We start from the raw sequence: 15,758 nt of genomic DNA on the forward strand, positions 1-15,758 counted from the left end.
GTTGTGGATGACTCTGTGCCAAATGTTCTGATGTTGATGTGCCTTGTTGAACTACAGTAAAGCCCCATTAAGCTCAGGAATGGTGACCAGGATGTGTCCCCAGGGATAGACTACCATTACCATCAGGTAGACCACAGACCCCCTCACCTCTGCCCCAGCCTAGGAGAATATCTGGAGGAAGTTGGTCAATTTGTCACCACAAACTAACATCTACATGAATTCCAGGACCCAAAGTCTGTTGGATAGGGTTGAGCCGATCTTGACTTTTCAGGATCGATTTTGAAATCCGATTTCCGATCATTTTTCATTCGAACCCGTTCTCGATCCCAATTCCGATCCCAATGCAAGTCAATGGGATTTGTTTACTAATCGGAGATCAGATTTTAAAAACAATCCTATTCACTATACAGCATGGAATCAAACAATTGAACGCTTTATTTGTCAGAATCCACACTGTGTAATGATTTTTTTTAAAATCACTAAGTAGCCAGAGGATTTTTTTTTTTTAATCCTCTGGCTACTTAGTCCCCCCTGGTGTCCACTTACCTGCAGAAATGGCTGGTCCAGTGCCCGGTGTTCTCGTTCTTCTTCGCCTCGCTGCCCCCACCTCCCAGGTTAGGAGAGTGTGAGCAGGCTAGGAGTGTGTGGGCGGCTACTGGGAGGGGAAACGTCATGTCTCCCCTCCCAGTACCTGCCCACTCTCTCCTAAGCCACAAGCCCCGCCTTTTTCCTAGCTCTTTAACACTAACCTGGGAGGCAGGGGCAGCGAGGTGAAGAAGAACGAGAACACCGGGCACTGGACCAGCCATCTCTGCAGGTAAGTAGCTACTAGAGATGATAGCTAGTCTCCCATTAGAATGAATGGACGCAGCTGGCACGCAGGGGGTTAAGGCTGTGTGCCGACTGCTTCCATTCATTCCTATGGAACCGCAGCAGAGCCTTCACACTGAGTATACACACCATACTCAGTGTGAAGGCTAACTGTAACATCTCTGCCTGTTCAGGCCTCTGTGCCACCCTCTGCTCGCGTGCTGCGGCGCAGGAGGCGTGTGCAGTTTGATAATCTGCTTAAAGTTTTTAGTCGCACTGTGTGAACTCAGTTCTAGTTCTGTGATTGCATTTGCACCACACCCATCTTCTGCCCTTGTTCCCTCTGTCAATTCAGTGGTTTGATTTTGTCTTGCCTGTGATTGACAGCTTTCCTTCCTATCAAGTTCTGGGCGGGTTCTTCCTCCCCTATTTAGTCTTGGCTCACAGTCACACTGGTGCCGGTTATTGCCTCTTGCTTGCTGGTTTTTCTTGCTGTTTAATTACTTGTATTCTAATCCTTGACCTCTGGCTTCCCTACTGATTATTCTTTTGGACTCTGATTTTGCACTGCATTGCTCGACTGTTACCGAACCCTGGCTAGCTGACCTCCCTTTGTTGTTGTTCGTCTTGTCTGCATTTTGTGTTTCACGTATTCAGGGAGGGACTGTCCTCGTGGTTGTCGCCTATTACCTAGGATAGGGTCTGGCAATAGGAAGGGAAAGTTGGGGGCTTCAGCTTAGGGCTCACTGTCCCTTGTGCCCCTTCCTCCAGGGTTCGCCAGCAGCTTCTGGGGAATTATCATCTGGCTATTCCCTAACACTAACATTGTTAGCTTTTCCCACAATGCTTGGCCAGTAGCAAAGCATTGTGGGAAATAATCACCAATCTCGATCCCACCTAAAAAGATCGTGTTCGGAATTCCGATCGCGATCGTGAAATTTCTCGATTGCCGATCGGAATCCGATCTTTTCCGAACACGATCGCTCAACCCTACTGTTGAACAAAATATTGCCGGGCCCATCACACTCCTCGTAACTTTGTGTTTCCATCTATGGAGCTTTATTAGGAATATTTTCTTGCAGCATAAGATGTAGACTTTCTTTATATAATTTTGGGACATGTCTGATGATGTGATCAATTTTTTTTTCCAAATTTTAAAGAGACATAAAACAGAAAAAAATGTCATTTTGGCAGTTTTTTTTATATTTTGTGGCCATTTTTAGGTGCAGGGAAATCTAAAAGGTTTATTTTGTATATTATATTTGAGTTCTAGGGAAAAAAAAATGGGGATTTAAAATTTTATTAATTAAAAAAAGTGAAAAAATATGACTTTTTCTTCAGAGGGGACTCTGATTGTGGAGGCTACGGCTGAATATACAGTGTTGGCCAAAAGTATTGGCCCCCCTGCAATTCTGTCAGATAATACTCCGTTTCTTCCAGATAATGATTGCAATCACAAATTCTTTGGTATTATCTTCATTTAATTTGTCTTCAATGGAAAACCACAAAAAGAATTGTCAAAAAGCCAATCTAATTCCACAGCAAACATAAAAAAGGGGGTGGACAAAAGTATTGGCACTGTTTGAAAAATCATGTGATGCTTCTGTAATTTGTGTAATTAACAGCACCTGTTACTTACCTGAGGCACCTAACAGGTGGTTGCAATAACTAAATCACACTTGCAGCCAGTTGAAATGGATTAAAGTTGACTCCACCTCTGTCCTGTGTCCTTGTGTGACCACATTGAGCATGGAGATAAGAAAGAAGACCAAAGAACTGTCTGAGGGCTTGAGAAGCAAAATTGTGAGGAAGCATGAGCAATCTCAAGGCTACAAGTCCATCTCCAAAGACCTGAATGTTCCTGTGTCTACCGTGCGCAGTGTCATCAAGAAGTGTAAAGCCCATGGCCCTGTGGCTAACCTCCCTAGATGTGGACGCAAAAGAAACATTGACGAGAGATTTCAACGCAAGATTGTGCGGATGGCGGATACAGATCCTCGACTAACATCCAAACAAGTCCAAGCTGCCCTGCAGTCCGAGGGTACAACAGTCTCACCCCGTACTATCCAGTGTCAGCGTCTGAATGAGAAGGGACTGTATGGTAGGAGACCCAGGAAGACCCCACTTCTTACCCAGAGACATAAGCCAGGCTGGAGTTTGCCAAAACTTACCAGAGAAAGCCAAAACTGTTCTGGAACAATGTTCTCTGGTCAGAGGAGACAAAAGTAGGAAAAGGCCTCAACATAGAGTTTACAGGAAAAAAAGAGGCCTTCAAAGAGAAGAAGACGCCCCCTACAGTCAGACATGGCGGAGGGTCCCTGATGGTTTGGGGTTGCTTTGCTGCCTCTGGCACTGGACTGCTTGACCGTGTGCATGGCATTATGAAGTCTGAAGACGACCAACACATTGTGCAGCATCATGTAGGGCCCAGTGTGAGAAAGCTGGGTCTCCCTCAGAGGTCAGGGCTCTTCCAGCAGGACAAGGACCCAAAACACACTTCAGGTCAGCACTAGAAAATGGTGGTGAGAGAAAGCCCTGGAGACTTGTAAAGTGGCAGCAATGAGTCCAGCCCTGAATCCCATAGAACACCTGTGGGGGAGGGGGAGAGATCTCTTGGTGGCAGTTTGGAGAAGGCCCCCTTCACATCTCAGGGGGGACCGCAAGCAGTTTGCCAAAGAAGAAGGGTCTAAGATTCCAGCAGAGCCTTGTAAGAAACTCATTGCTGGTTAGCGGAAGCGGTTGTGCGCAGTTATTGTGTCTAAAGGTTGTGCTACCAAGTATTAGGCTGAGGGCGCCAATACTTCTGTCCGGCCCATTCTTGGAGGTTTATGTAAAATGATCAATAATTTGACTTTTTTTCACTATTTTTCCACTATCACAGCCTATCAACTAGACACTCCAAACTCAATAGAACTTCTATGGAAAGTAGAAAAATACTTGGAAACCTTTTATCCTCTACATTAATATGAACAGAAACACAAATTTTAAGCTAAAGAAACATTAGCTTGAGCTCATCAAAATCCCTGGCTTGATGGCAATGTTAAGCAGGGTGCAGGGTACAACGCTGATGAGGCCCGAGCACCAGTAACAAGTGTTTCAAATTGTAACATTATGTGAACTACGGTCTATACTGTATGGCAAGTAGAGCCCTTGCTTCGGACCCATATGAGACAGGTATATTGGGCGCACAAAACGATGTATACAAGCCGACGGTATTGTAAGTATACACGCTATCTATTTTGAGTGTATTTGAAGGACGCTCTATACTGTATGGCAAGTAGACCCCTTGCTTCACACCCATATGGGGCAGGTATATTGGGCGCACAGAAGGATGTATACAAGCGGGCGGTATTGTAAGTATAAATGCAATCTATTTTTAGCGTATGTGAATCACATGCGCTCAAAATATTGTAAGCCGATGGCTGGACAGGTAATGGAGGGGGTGTACATCTCACCCAGACTACTAAGGTGGGTGAGATGAGAAAACTCCAGCAGTGTTTGTTCTCAGCAGACAACTTTCGTCTGCTGAGCATTTTGGTAAATGCTCAGTATTGGGCTGGGTTTTTAGGAATGGCAGGTAGGTTGGTAGTGGGACCTGTCATTCCATTCCCCTCCAGTCCACACTTTGGGGATGTTCCGGCAGAGACTCAGCTGCAGAGAGTCTGCTCATCAAGGAGGCTTAAGAAGCCAGCTCCAGCAGCAGACTTTAGGTAGAGCTTGGCTGGAGATCTGACTAAGTGGTCATATTTTTGGGAGCTGTGTCCTGAATGATTCTACTGGCTTTTGGATTTCTGTTATACTAGGTTAGCTGACCTATTCTATGTTTAGTTAGAGCCTAGATGGGCAGGGATTTATTTTTGTATTGCTTCCTTTTGTTGCTGCACTACCTTTTTGAGTTAAAATAAAACTCTACCTTTGTTTTGGACTAAAGAAACTGGACTTGTTTCTCTATGCCACCCCACCTAGCAACCCCAGACCCTGACAATAGATAGCGTGTATAATTGCAATACAGTCCGCTTGTATACATAGTTTTGTGCACCCAATATACCTGACCCATACGGGTCTAAAGCCATGGGTCTACTTGCCATACAGTACTTCACACATGTTCAGAATACATAGCGTGTATACTTGCAATACACTACGCTTGTATACATCGTTTTGTGCGCCCAATATACCCAACCCATACGAGTCTGAATCGATGTGCCTACTTGCCATACAGTATACAACGTTGAATGTATACGCTCAATATATATACCCTGTATACTTCCAATTCCAAGAGCTTCTATACATCTTGAAATGCGGAAGGCTAGCGGAAGAGGATGGGGGCATGGAAATCCAGCTGGGGGCTCAGGCCGCAGTCTAGGAACTGTGGATCTATTGCCTACTGGTGAGGGGCAGCTAGTATTGTGCTCATCCATAATCCCTGGCTTGATGGCAATGTTAAGCAGGGGGCAGAGTACAATGATGATGAGGCCCGAGTACCAGCAACAGGTTTTACAATGGCTATTGGATAATGCTTCCAGCTGCCTTTGCACCAGCCAGTCAGCCACTACCTAAAGTCGTGTTCCTACCTAAGAGTCTGCCCCTCCTTCCTCCCAATATGCCCAATCTTTCCAGCAGAGTCATCCCACACTTTCCCCCTCCCAGGAGCTGTTTTTGGGTCCTTTAACTGTCTCTCACTCTGGCCAACTACTTCCTGCATCCCAGGAGCTATCAGACAAATTTCTGGGTCCTGATGCCAAACATTGGAGCATCTGCCATCTCCTGCCAATTTTGTGGTTGTAGACCCACAACCAGCATTTATCTGCCTCAGTGATGATGATGCATCAGGGTAGGCTGTGGTGTGCAAGAGGAGGAGCATATGAGGGAATTGGAAGAGGAGGTGGTGGACGACAAGGCCACCAACCCGACCTGGACAGGGGTGATGTCTAGCAGGGATAGCCGTGTAGATGTGGAGGCAAGCGCAGCACCAACAAAGGTGGCTAGAGGCAGATGCATGTCCAGAGGCACAGGACAGCTGCTTCACAGAAGTCAGGCCAGAGCCAGAACGGCCCAATATTTTCCCTGTACTAGCCACTCGCCCAAAACTCGCCAATGTTGGCCACCTCCCTCGATAGTGTGTCCATTTTTCAACATATGTGCGGAAGACAAACTGAGTGCGTTTTGCACACTGTGCAACTCCAAACTAAATAGGGGCTCTGAGAAAAGCATCCTGACCACCTCAGCCATGCGCCGTCATTTGGAAGGCAAGCACTGGGCTCAGTGGGAGAGAGAAAACGCAGGACAATCGTCATCTGGCATTGCTGCCAATAACTCTTCCACTGTGTCCCACAACATCAATCAAGCCCTGAGTTCCGCGCTTTGATCTAAGGTCCACTTGACCACCGATGCCTGGACAAGCACCTGCGGTCAGGGATGCTGCTTCTCTCTAATGACAGGTTGGGTGAATGTAGTGGAGACTGGACCCGGACGCAAACTGGGGCGGCCTATCTCCTCTCCCAGCTCAAGATTCATGGCAGGGATTCTCACAGAGCCTCCTCCTCCACTGTAACTTCAACCCCAGCTGCAAGCTGGAAACGCTGCAGCACTGGCATGGGGAGACGTTAGCAGGTCACGCTGAAGCTCACCAGCTTGGGCAACAGAAAACACACTGCCCCCGAGGTGAGGGATACCATCCTAGAGGAGACGGCAAAGTGGTTTTCGCCAATGTACCTGGGCCCAGGCATGGTCATCTGTGAACCTGGTAACGGCTCTGGAGTGTGGCCACTTTTGTAAGTCTACAGTAGCCGCTGTTAGCCTGAAAACCTTCAGAGCACACTCCTGTCATCTTCTCACCATTGAATGACAGAGGAAGACGAGGGGATGAAGTGGAAAATTATGTCACTGTCACACACGAGGCTAGCAGAATAGTTCAGTGCATCCCATTGCTTCAGCGTGGATGGTGTGAAGGGGAGGAGGAAGAGGAGGAAATGGAGAGTGATCCTTCTGGTGGGGGCAGCGAAGTCATGCCAAGTAACACTCTGGCACACATGGCTGACTTCATGTTGGCTGCTTTTCCAGAGACAAAGGCATAGTTCACATCATGGAGAGCAACCAATACTGGATTTTTGCAATCCTTGACCCCCGGTATAAAAAAAAACATCTCATCTTTCATTCCGGTAGACGGAATTGATTGGGAATTGTTGAGTTTGGCGAGGGGGTGACAGTATGCCCAACAGTTAGCCTTTTTGGTGGGAGAGAGTGTACACAAAGAACCACAACTCTCACGACTTCTTCTACTTCTAACTTCATGATATGACCTGTGTGTCTATGTTTTCTTTTGAGTTCAAGTTTGATTTCTGCACCTGCAGTTTTAGTTTTTGCCCATTTCTATGAGTTCTGACTTGCCCCAACAGAATTTAGAGTGTCAGGCCCTTTCTGTGATTTCAGCCTAACACCAGCAGAGTTTTTTTTGTTTTTTTTTCCCCTTTCTGTTATTTCAACCTTGTACCAGCAGATATATGGCGTTTATCTACTACTGTATATACAGGATGACAGTATACAGGTTTCTTCTCACCCCTAGGGGACAGGTATATACTGTATACCAGTGGTACAGAATTTGAGCCTTAAAAATTGCTTTTGTGAAATTTCTGCAGGATGAGTGTACAGTATATATTGATGATGTATACAGACTCTTCAAGCAGTGTTGCTGTTTTCGGAATATGTCCTGCCTAGCAGTAGCTAATCTCTCTCTGACCCTCAGCAGCAGACGTCTCTCCCTGTCTCACCAAAACGCATCTAGGACGAATATGGCGGCCACTATTCTTATAAATCTGTGGTCACCTGATTTCACCAGCCAATGACTTTTTCCTATTTTTTTTTTTTTTGATGCCTACGTATTCCTACTTCCTGTCCCACCTCCCCTGCAGTTATTGGTGCAAAAAAAAAAAGCGCCAGGGAAGTAGGGAGGGGATACGAATTTTATTGTGTTTACCGCATGGTATTCAATTGAAATCGAATATGTCGAATACCTTAACCCCTTAGCACAATTTCACGTACATGCACATCAGGGAATGTGGTTAGTTCCCGCATTCCCACGTGCATGTACGTGATGGAGATCGCACCATGGGAGCCCGGCTCTATCTGACAGCCAGGCTCTCGCTGTAACAGCAGGGACGGTGATTGCACCGATCCCTGCTGTTTAACCCTTAAGGTGCCGTGATCAATAGCGATGTTTACCGGCTATAGTGGATGCCAGCAGTGGCATCAAGAGGCCATGTTAGCTGTAACTTACAGCTAACACGCTGCTCCTTAATCCTCCATCAGAGCGCGCACCGATAGAGAATTTAACCCCTTGCATGCTGGCGTCAAACATGACGCCGGCATTCAAAGGGTTTAGTTGTCTTGCTGTTGGCACCCCCCGCGGCGAGATCGGGCGGTGTCGGCATCTATAAATTGTAGCGTAAGGTCTGCCCAGTGACCTCCAGGCTGCTAAGACCCCCTGTTACCTGGTTGATCCTGCCGGGACGAGAGGAAGCTGCATCGTCTGCATAGCTAGCTTCCTCTATAGACTGCAATACATGTGTATTGCACGTCTATAGTTAGTATAGAACCAGCGATCCTCTCTGATCGCTGGTTCTAGTGTCCTTATAGGACAAAAAAAAAGTTTAAAAAAAATAATAAAGTGTGAAAAAAATAAATAAATAACAGATATAAAGCCCCCAAAACTCCCTTTTTCTATGCAAAATGAATTACATAAGAAAAAGCAAAATATTAATAAAAACAATAAATATTTGGTATTGCCGCGTCCGTAACAACCTTTATAATAAAAGTTCAACAATATTTAACCTGTTCGGTGAACGGCGGAAAAAAAAAAAAAAAGAAAAAAAAAAGCCGGAAATAAAGTTTTTTGCACATTTTGCCTAACAAAAAATGCTAAAAAAAGTGATCAAAAAGTCATACATCCCCCAAAACAGTACCAATGGAAAGCACAGGATGTCCCGCAAAAAAATAAGCCCTCAACCAACTCTGTGAACCGAAAAATAAAAACATTACACATCTCAGAAGATGGTGATGCAAAAATCATTGATTTATGTCCCCAAATGTGTTTTTGTTCTGCAGAATGACTAACACATAAAAATATAATATAAATGAGGCATCGCCGTAACCGTACCGACCCGCAGAATAAAGATAATATGTTACTTATACTGTACGCTACACACCATAACCGTACCGACCCACAGAATAAAGGTAACATGTTTCTTATACTGTACGCTGCACGCCGTAACCGTACTGACCCACAGAATAAAGGGAACATGTTACTTATGCTGTACACTACACACCGTAACCGTACCGACCCGCAGAATAACGGTCACATGTTACTTATACTGTATGCTGCATGGCGAAAAAAATGAAAAGGTAAAAAGCTATGCCAGAATTGCTGTTTTGTTTTTTTTTTAATCCACCAATAAAGAGTTAAAAAAATGTATTCTATAAGTTGTAGGCACCCAAAAACCAAAAATGGTGTCATTACAAAATACATCTCATCCTGCAAACAACAAGCCCTTATATGGCCGCGTCACCTGAAAAATAAGAAAATTATTGCATCTAGCAATGTGAAGACAAAAAACCCCAAATCACTAATCATTAGAACACAACTGGCTACGGCAGGAAGGGAATACATAAGCTGTGTGAGTGTATATCAGGGGACACCCCAAATTTACAGCTTATGAGGGAACAGACACCAGAAGTGACCCCCTTTCCCCCCTGAATCATAGGAGCTACTGGGATATAGTGGGGAATTTGGTGTTCCCAATGTCCTCGGCACCGCTTATATATTCCCTCTTCACCATCCTCTGTGCATTCCCGCCTGCAATACTAATACTCCACTACACCCATTGGTAAATTCTCTCAGGGGTGCAGCTTTCAACATGGGTCACTCTTTGGGAATTCCACTTTTCTGGTACCTTACAGGCTCTACAAACATGACATGGCATCCAGATACCAAACATCTCTAAAAGCCATATAGCGCTCTTTCCATTCTGAGCCCCGCCATGTTCCCATACAGCAGATTATAGCCACATATGGGGTATTGCCGTGTTCAGGAGAAATTGTGTAACAAACTGTGGGGGGCTTTTTCTCCTTTAACCCCTTGTGAAACTGAAAACTTTGGGCATAAAGTGACATTTCAGTAATTTGTCGCTTACACATCCCAAGGTTAGTAAAATCTGTGAAACGGCTATAGGGTCAAAATGCTCACTATATCTTTTGAAAAATTCTGTGAGGGGTGTAGTTTACAAAATGGGGCCACTGTGGGGGGTTTCCATTATTTTGGTACTCTAAGGGCTCTGCAAATGAGACATGGTGCCTGAAAACTATTCCAGTAAAATCTGCTTTTCAAACATCCAGTGTCGCTCCTTCCCTTCCATGTGCTGCCGTGTACCCAAAAATCAGTTTCCACCCACATGTGGGGTATTTTTGTGCACGGGAGAAATTGAATAACAAAATGTGAGATGCATTTTCTCCTTTAACCCTTTGTAAATGTGTTAATTTTAGGTCTAAATGAATAAATTAGTGAAAAAAAAAATATCTAAATTTCACCTCCATATTATGTTTATTCTTATGAAATACTTAAAGGGTTAACAAACATCCCAAATGCTGTTTTGAATAATTTGAGGGGTGCAGTTTTGAAAATGAGTTGATTTGGGGGGGTTTCTATTATACAAGCCTTTATAATTCCTTACAGAACTGAAGCGGTCCCTAAAAAATGAGTTCAGGGAATTTTCTTGTAAATCTGGAAAATCGCTGTTACACTTGTAAGCCTTGTAACGTCCAAAATAAATTAAAAGACAATCAAAAGATGATGCCGATGTAAAGCAGAGATATGGGAGATAATATTTATTCATGTATTTGGATGGTATGACTATCTGCCTGTAAAGCAGAGAATTTCACATTTTGAAAATTGCAATTTGTTCCAAATTTCCATCAAATTTCCTAGTTTTTTTTATAAGTAAATACAAAAATATTGATCAATGTTTACCACTAACATGAAGTATAATGTGTTACAAGAAAACAATCTCAAAATCACTTGTGTAAGTTAAAGCGTCTCAAAGTTATTGCCATTTAAAGTGACACGTCAGTTTTGAAAAAAGAGGCCTGGTCCTTAAGGCAATTTTGGGCTGTGTCTCTAAGGGGTTAATATTTGATTGAATAAACAGAATATTTCAACTGGAATTTGTCAGTTTTGATATGTTCTATATATAAGAACAAGCTCTCAGACATGTCTGTTATGTTCTATATTTATGGATTATTTCATATGAAGCTTTATTAATGTCTTTATTTCTAAAACTGTATATTATGGGGTTAATCATGGGGGTAAATACAGTATACAGCAGGGATATGAGCTTACTAATGGTCAAGGTTTCCTCTCTACTTGGGACACAATACACACTGAATATGGTCCAGTAGAATATGGAGACCACAATGAGGTGGGAGCTACAGGTGGAGAAGGCTTTCTGTCTACCAGTACTGGATGGAATCCTTAAGATAACAGCAGTGATATTGACATAAGAATAAATTATTATTATAATTGGTGTAAACACAAATGGTATGCTTAGTAGGAAGACTGCTAGTTCGACGAAGAAGACATCTGAACAAGAAATATCGAGCAAAGGCAAAAGATCACAGAAAAAATGGTCAATGATATTTGGTCCACAGAATGATAACAGTGATATTATTATTGCTGCAATCAAACCAATGGAAAGCCCAAGAGCCACGAGGCAATGGCCAACTTCATACAATGGACAGTGGTCATGATGGTGGAGTAACGGAGAGGATTACAGATGACCACATATCTATCATAAGACATCACTGAGAGGAGAAGACACTCAAAAGCTTCTGAGGAACAGAAAACAACATATTGAGTGATACAGGCAAGAAAGGTAATGGCTCCTCCATTATTCAGAAGTATAGGGAAGGTGTTGGGGACAATATCTGTAGGTAACAAGATGTCACTGATGGAGAGTTGTGAGATGTAGAAGTACATTGGAGTGTGGAGGTTCTTGCTGGTGGACACCAGGGTGAGGATCAGGAGGTTCCCACATATTGTCCCAAAGTAAACCACCAGGAGAAGACAGAACAGGAAGATTCTTAAACATTCTCTAACTTGGAATCCTAAAAGGAAAAACTGAATGAAAACAATATGTTCTCCTTTATTTAGAGCACAAAAAAACTGAGAAAAACTAAAAATTAGCACAAAAGGTGTTCAGATGTGCGCTGGGATAATATACAAGTGACAGTAATACAATATACAAAGAACAAAAAGTTACAAAATAATCTGCATAAACACAAACTGTTATTACAGACGCCCGGTCCTTGCTTTATCTACAATAACATAAACAAGTTACTGAGATGGGGGTTTTTTGCACCAAATTCTTTGTTATTTGGATAATTAAAGTTTAGGGTTGAGCGATCGGGATCGGGAAAGATCGGATCCCTATCGGCGATCGAGCAAATTTCACGATCGAGATCGGCTGGAAAATGATCGGAAATCGGATTTTAAAATCGATCCTGAAATCTCAAGATCGGCTCAACCCTATTAAAGGTTTATGCTTAGAATTCATGGAGTTCAACTGGACCCCCTGCCAATGGGCACATGGAAGGCAGGACATGCCCCACATTGTTTGCACAGACATGACAACTCATCCTTAGGCTTCTTGTACACTCAATTTCCACATACCAGAAATTAAAAAAAAACAAACAAATTAAAAATACATAAAATTTCATGGTTTTTTGTATTATATTTCCATTTTTTAGTGTTGGCGCACATATGTAATTTTTCTGTCTTTTTTTCCCGGTAATCTTATCCTAAGATAGGACAGTGCCTGAAAAAGTGCCAGACCCAGACTATGCTGTGCTTAGGAGACAAACAAAAAGCCAAAGCATCAGAGAATGGCAAAAATATATAAAGCCTAAAGGAAAAAAAACAATTCAATGTAATGTGCTGTGTGTATGGACAGGAACCATAAGAATATGCCCGGACGTCCCCCCGCCCGCTGTACTTACATCTGCGAAATTTGCGCTTTGGCAGAGAACTCTTAACTCCAATGAAATTGAATTTTCTTCAAAATTTTTGCTGCAATTTATATTAGTTTTGTTCTCAGAAAAACTTCTGAAGGTGTCCAATGTCCATGACAGAGGCATCTCAGATGTGTTCAGACTGTGCAGACAGTATCTGTGGATATATACTATAAGCCATGAGATGACTACCGGTATATATACACAGCAGACAGGCCGGGGGCTCCTGAGGACCATCACTATGGGATCTCATTAATGCTCTTACCTGAAACGTCTCCAGTGTTTTAGCCTATTCTCAAAAATAAAAATAAAAATGTGAGTAAATCAGGTTTCTATGATGAGCCTTATAGCTCTGATTATAGTTTAATGCAGCAAAGCTGTGAAGAAAACTTTTAATGGGCCTCATAAAAGTTCAGACCTACAAAATTCTGATCTTCTGGCCAGGCCCAGCAACCTAGTCCAAACCTTAATCCCCTTCCCTAGTTAGTTTTTGTGAAATTAATCAGGAGAAAAAAGTAGAAGAAATTCCAAGCCCTAATACTTCCATACTTGACCCCAAGGATAAACTTTATAGCCTTGAGGTTTTAGTTTTTCCTCCATTTTGTGGATGACTCTATGCCAAATGTTCTGATATTGATGGGCGTTGTGGAACTACAGTCAAACCCCATTAGGCTCAGGAATGTTGACCAGGATGTGTCCCCAGGGATAGACTACCACTACCATCAGGTGGACCACAGACCCCCTCACCTCTGCCCCAGCCTAGGAGAATATCTAGAGGAAGTTGGTCAATTTGTTACCACAAACTAACATCTACATGAACTCCAGGACCCAAAGTCTGTTGGATAGGGTTGAGCCGATCTTGACTTTTCAGGATCGATTTTAAAATCCGATTTCTGATCATGTTTCATTCAAACCCGATCTCGATCCCAATTCCGATCCCAATGCAACTCAATGGGCTTTTTTTTACTAATCGGAGATCGGATTTTAAAAACAAACCTAATCACTATACAGCAAGGAATCTAACAATTGAACGCTTTAATTGTTAGAATCCTCGCTGTGTAGTGATTTTTTTTAACCCCTTAGCGACCTCTGACGTACTGTTACTTCATGGGAGCTTGGTACTTAGCGACCCATGAGGTAATAGTACGTCATGGTTATAAATAGTCTCCGTGTCTCAAGAGACGCTAACTGTAAGAAGGTTGCTGCTGTCCATGACAGCAGACAACATTCTCCACGTGAATCGGGAGGTTTAACCCCCTCCATGCCACTTAGATCGCTGAAAATGACCGATCTATTCAGATCGGTAAATTTCAGCTTTCCGGCAGCTTTCCGGCACAGATCATTGGATTTGCGCCGGCAGATGTCAGTAAAAGTGACAGGGATTGGAGGTATACATACCACCAATCCCTGTCGAGTGTTTGGGGGGCGTACAGTGGTGCCAACCATCCAGATGTTGCAATTGGTTGATCGGCACGTGTCACGGCCGATCAACCAATTGCAGGCTTGCAGGACAGTGTTAACCGGGGGTCACTTTGCTTCCCATGTCAGTTCCCCTGGGACTTGCGAGCAGAGTAGACCTCCGTGCTGCCCTGTGAGCCTTCTGTGCGTTACCGCTGCTGCTGCGTGTCTTCAGTGACATATTTGATCTGATCAGAGCTCCGTCGCTGCTGCTGCCAGCCACCCTCTCCTGTCATTCCTAAAAATCTCCCCCCAGCCACTCCACCCTCCCATCCCCATTCCCATCCCCTTCCCATCCCCCCTCTCCACCAACCTCTGATCTCACGTCTGGCTGCATCAGCTCCTAAAAAGTTCTGCAATCTGCACCTAGCCAGTGGGTGCAGAACAGAGCCTCCCTCCCCTTTCTTCCTGACTGCTGGTAAAATTAACACTTTACCAGCAGAACTTTTTTTGGAAAGCCCTTCTTGTTTTTTTTTTGTTTTTTTTTAGTTAGTCTCTGCAATAAAGATATAGTGTGTGTGTGTGTATATATATATATATATATATATATATATATATATATATATATATATATATATATACACACACACTTCTATCTGTATTATTGCAGTTCAATTTTAGCTAGGAGAAGAATTTTTTTCTAAACTCAGTTTTTTTCTAAAGCGCAGTGATCAGTAACAAATAAACGTTACTGATCACATCTGTACTTTTTTGCGCACTTTTTTTCTAGTTAGATTTAGTAATAAAATATATATAGACTGCTCCGTCTATTTTATATTTTATTAGTTCAATTTTAGTTAGAAGAAAAGAATCTTTTTTTTTTTTCCTTTGTGCCTAAACTCAACGCAGTGATCAGTAACAAATAAACGTTACTGATCACATCTGTACTTTTTGCGCACTTTTTTTCTAGTTAATTCAATTTTAGTTAGAAGAAAAGAATCTTTTTTTTTTCCTTTGTGCTACTCAGCGCAGTGATCAGTAACAAATAAACGTTAGTGATCACATCTGTACTTTTTTTGCAGGTTTTTTTTTTTTACATCAAATACACATGTTAAAGCACAACACACACCCCACACTTTGAATTTTCAATAAAGTTTCAAGAAATAAAGTTTTATATACTCAAGTAAAACACCACACACACACAAAAATGTCCCAACAGTCCCAATCATCCCAAAGAAGGTTTTCAGTAGAAGAGGCGTACGCCATACTGGCCTCTGACACTGATACCGCCAGCGAGGGAGAAGAGGAAAATGCCCCATTCCTTTATTTTTCCTCTTCTTCCTCCTCCTCCTCCTCCAGTGATGAGCAACCCCAAAGGAGGCGCCCCAGAACAATTGCTGAGTTAGTTGCCCCACCTGTAGAGCCCATGTGGACCCCACCACCAGAAAATTATGAGCCTCAGCTTCCTGACTTTGTTGCCCGGTCAGGAATACAAA

At 43.1% G+C, this 15,758-nt stretch overlaps 1 pseudogene; it reads right to left on the minus strand.

Annotated features, from left to right (window-relative positions):
- Nucleotides 1-11,075: 11,075 nt before the first annotated feature.
- On the minus strand, nucleotides 11,076-14,558 carry LOC142204269 (olfactory receptor 6F1-like; annotated as a pseudogene).
- Between the last annotated feature and the right edge of the window lie 1,200 nt (nucleotides 14,559-15,758).

This window comes from Leptodactylus fuscus, chromosome 5, assembly GCF_031893055.1.
Source record: "Leptodactylus fuscus isolate aLepFus1 chromosome 5, aLepFus1.hap2, whole genome shotgun sequence".
Lineage (NCBI taxonomy): Eukaryota > Metazoa > Chordata > Amphibia > Anura > Leptodactylidae > Leptodactylus > Leptodactylus fuscus.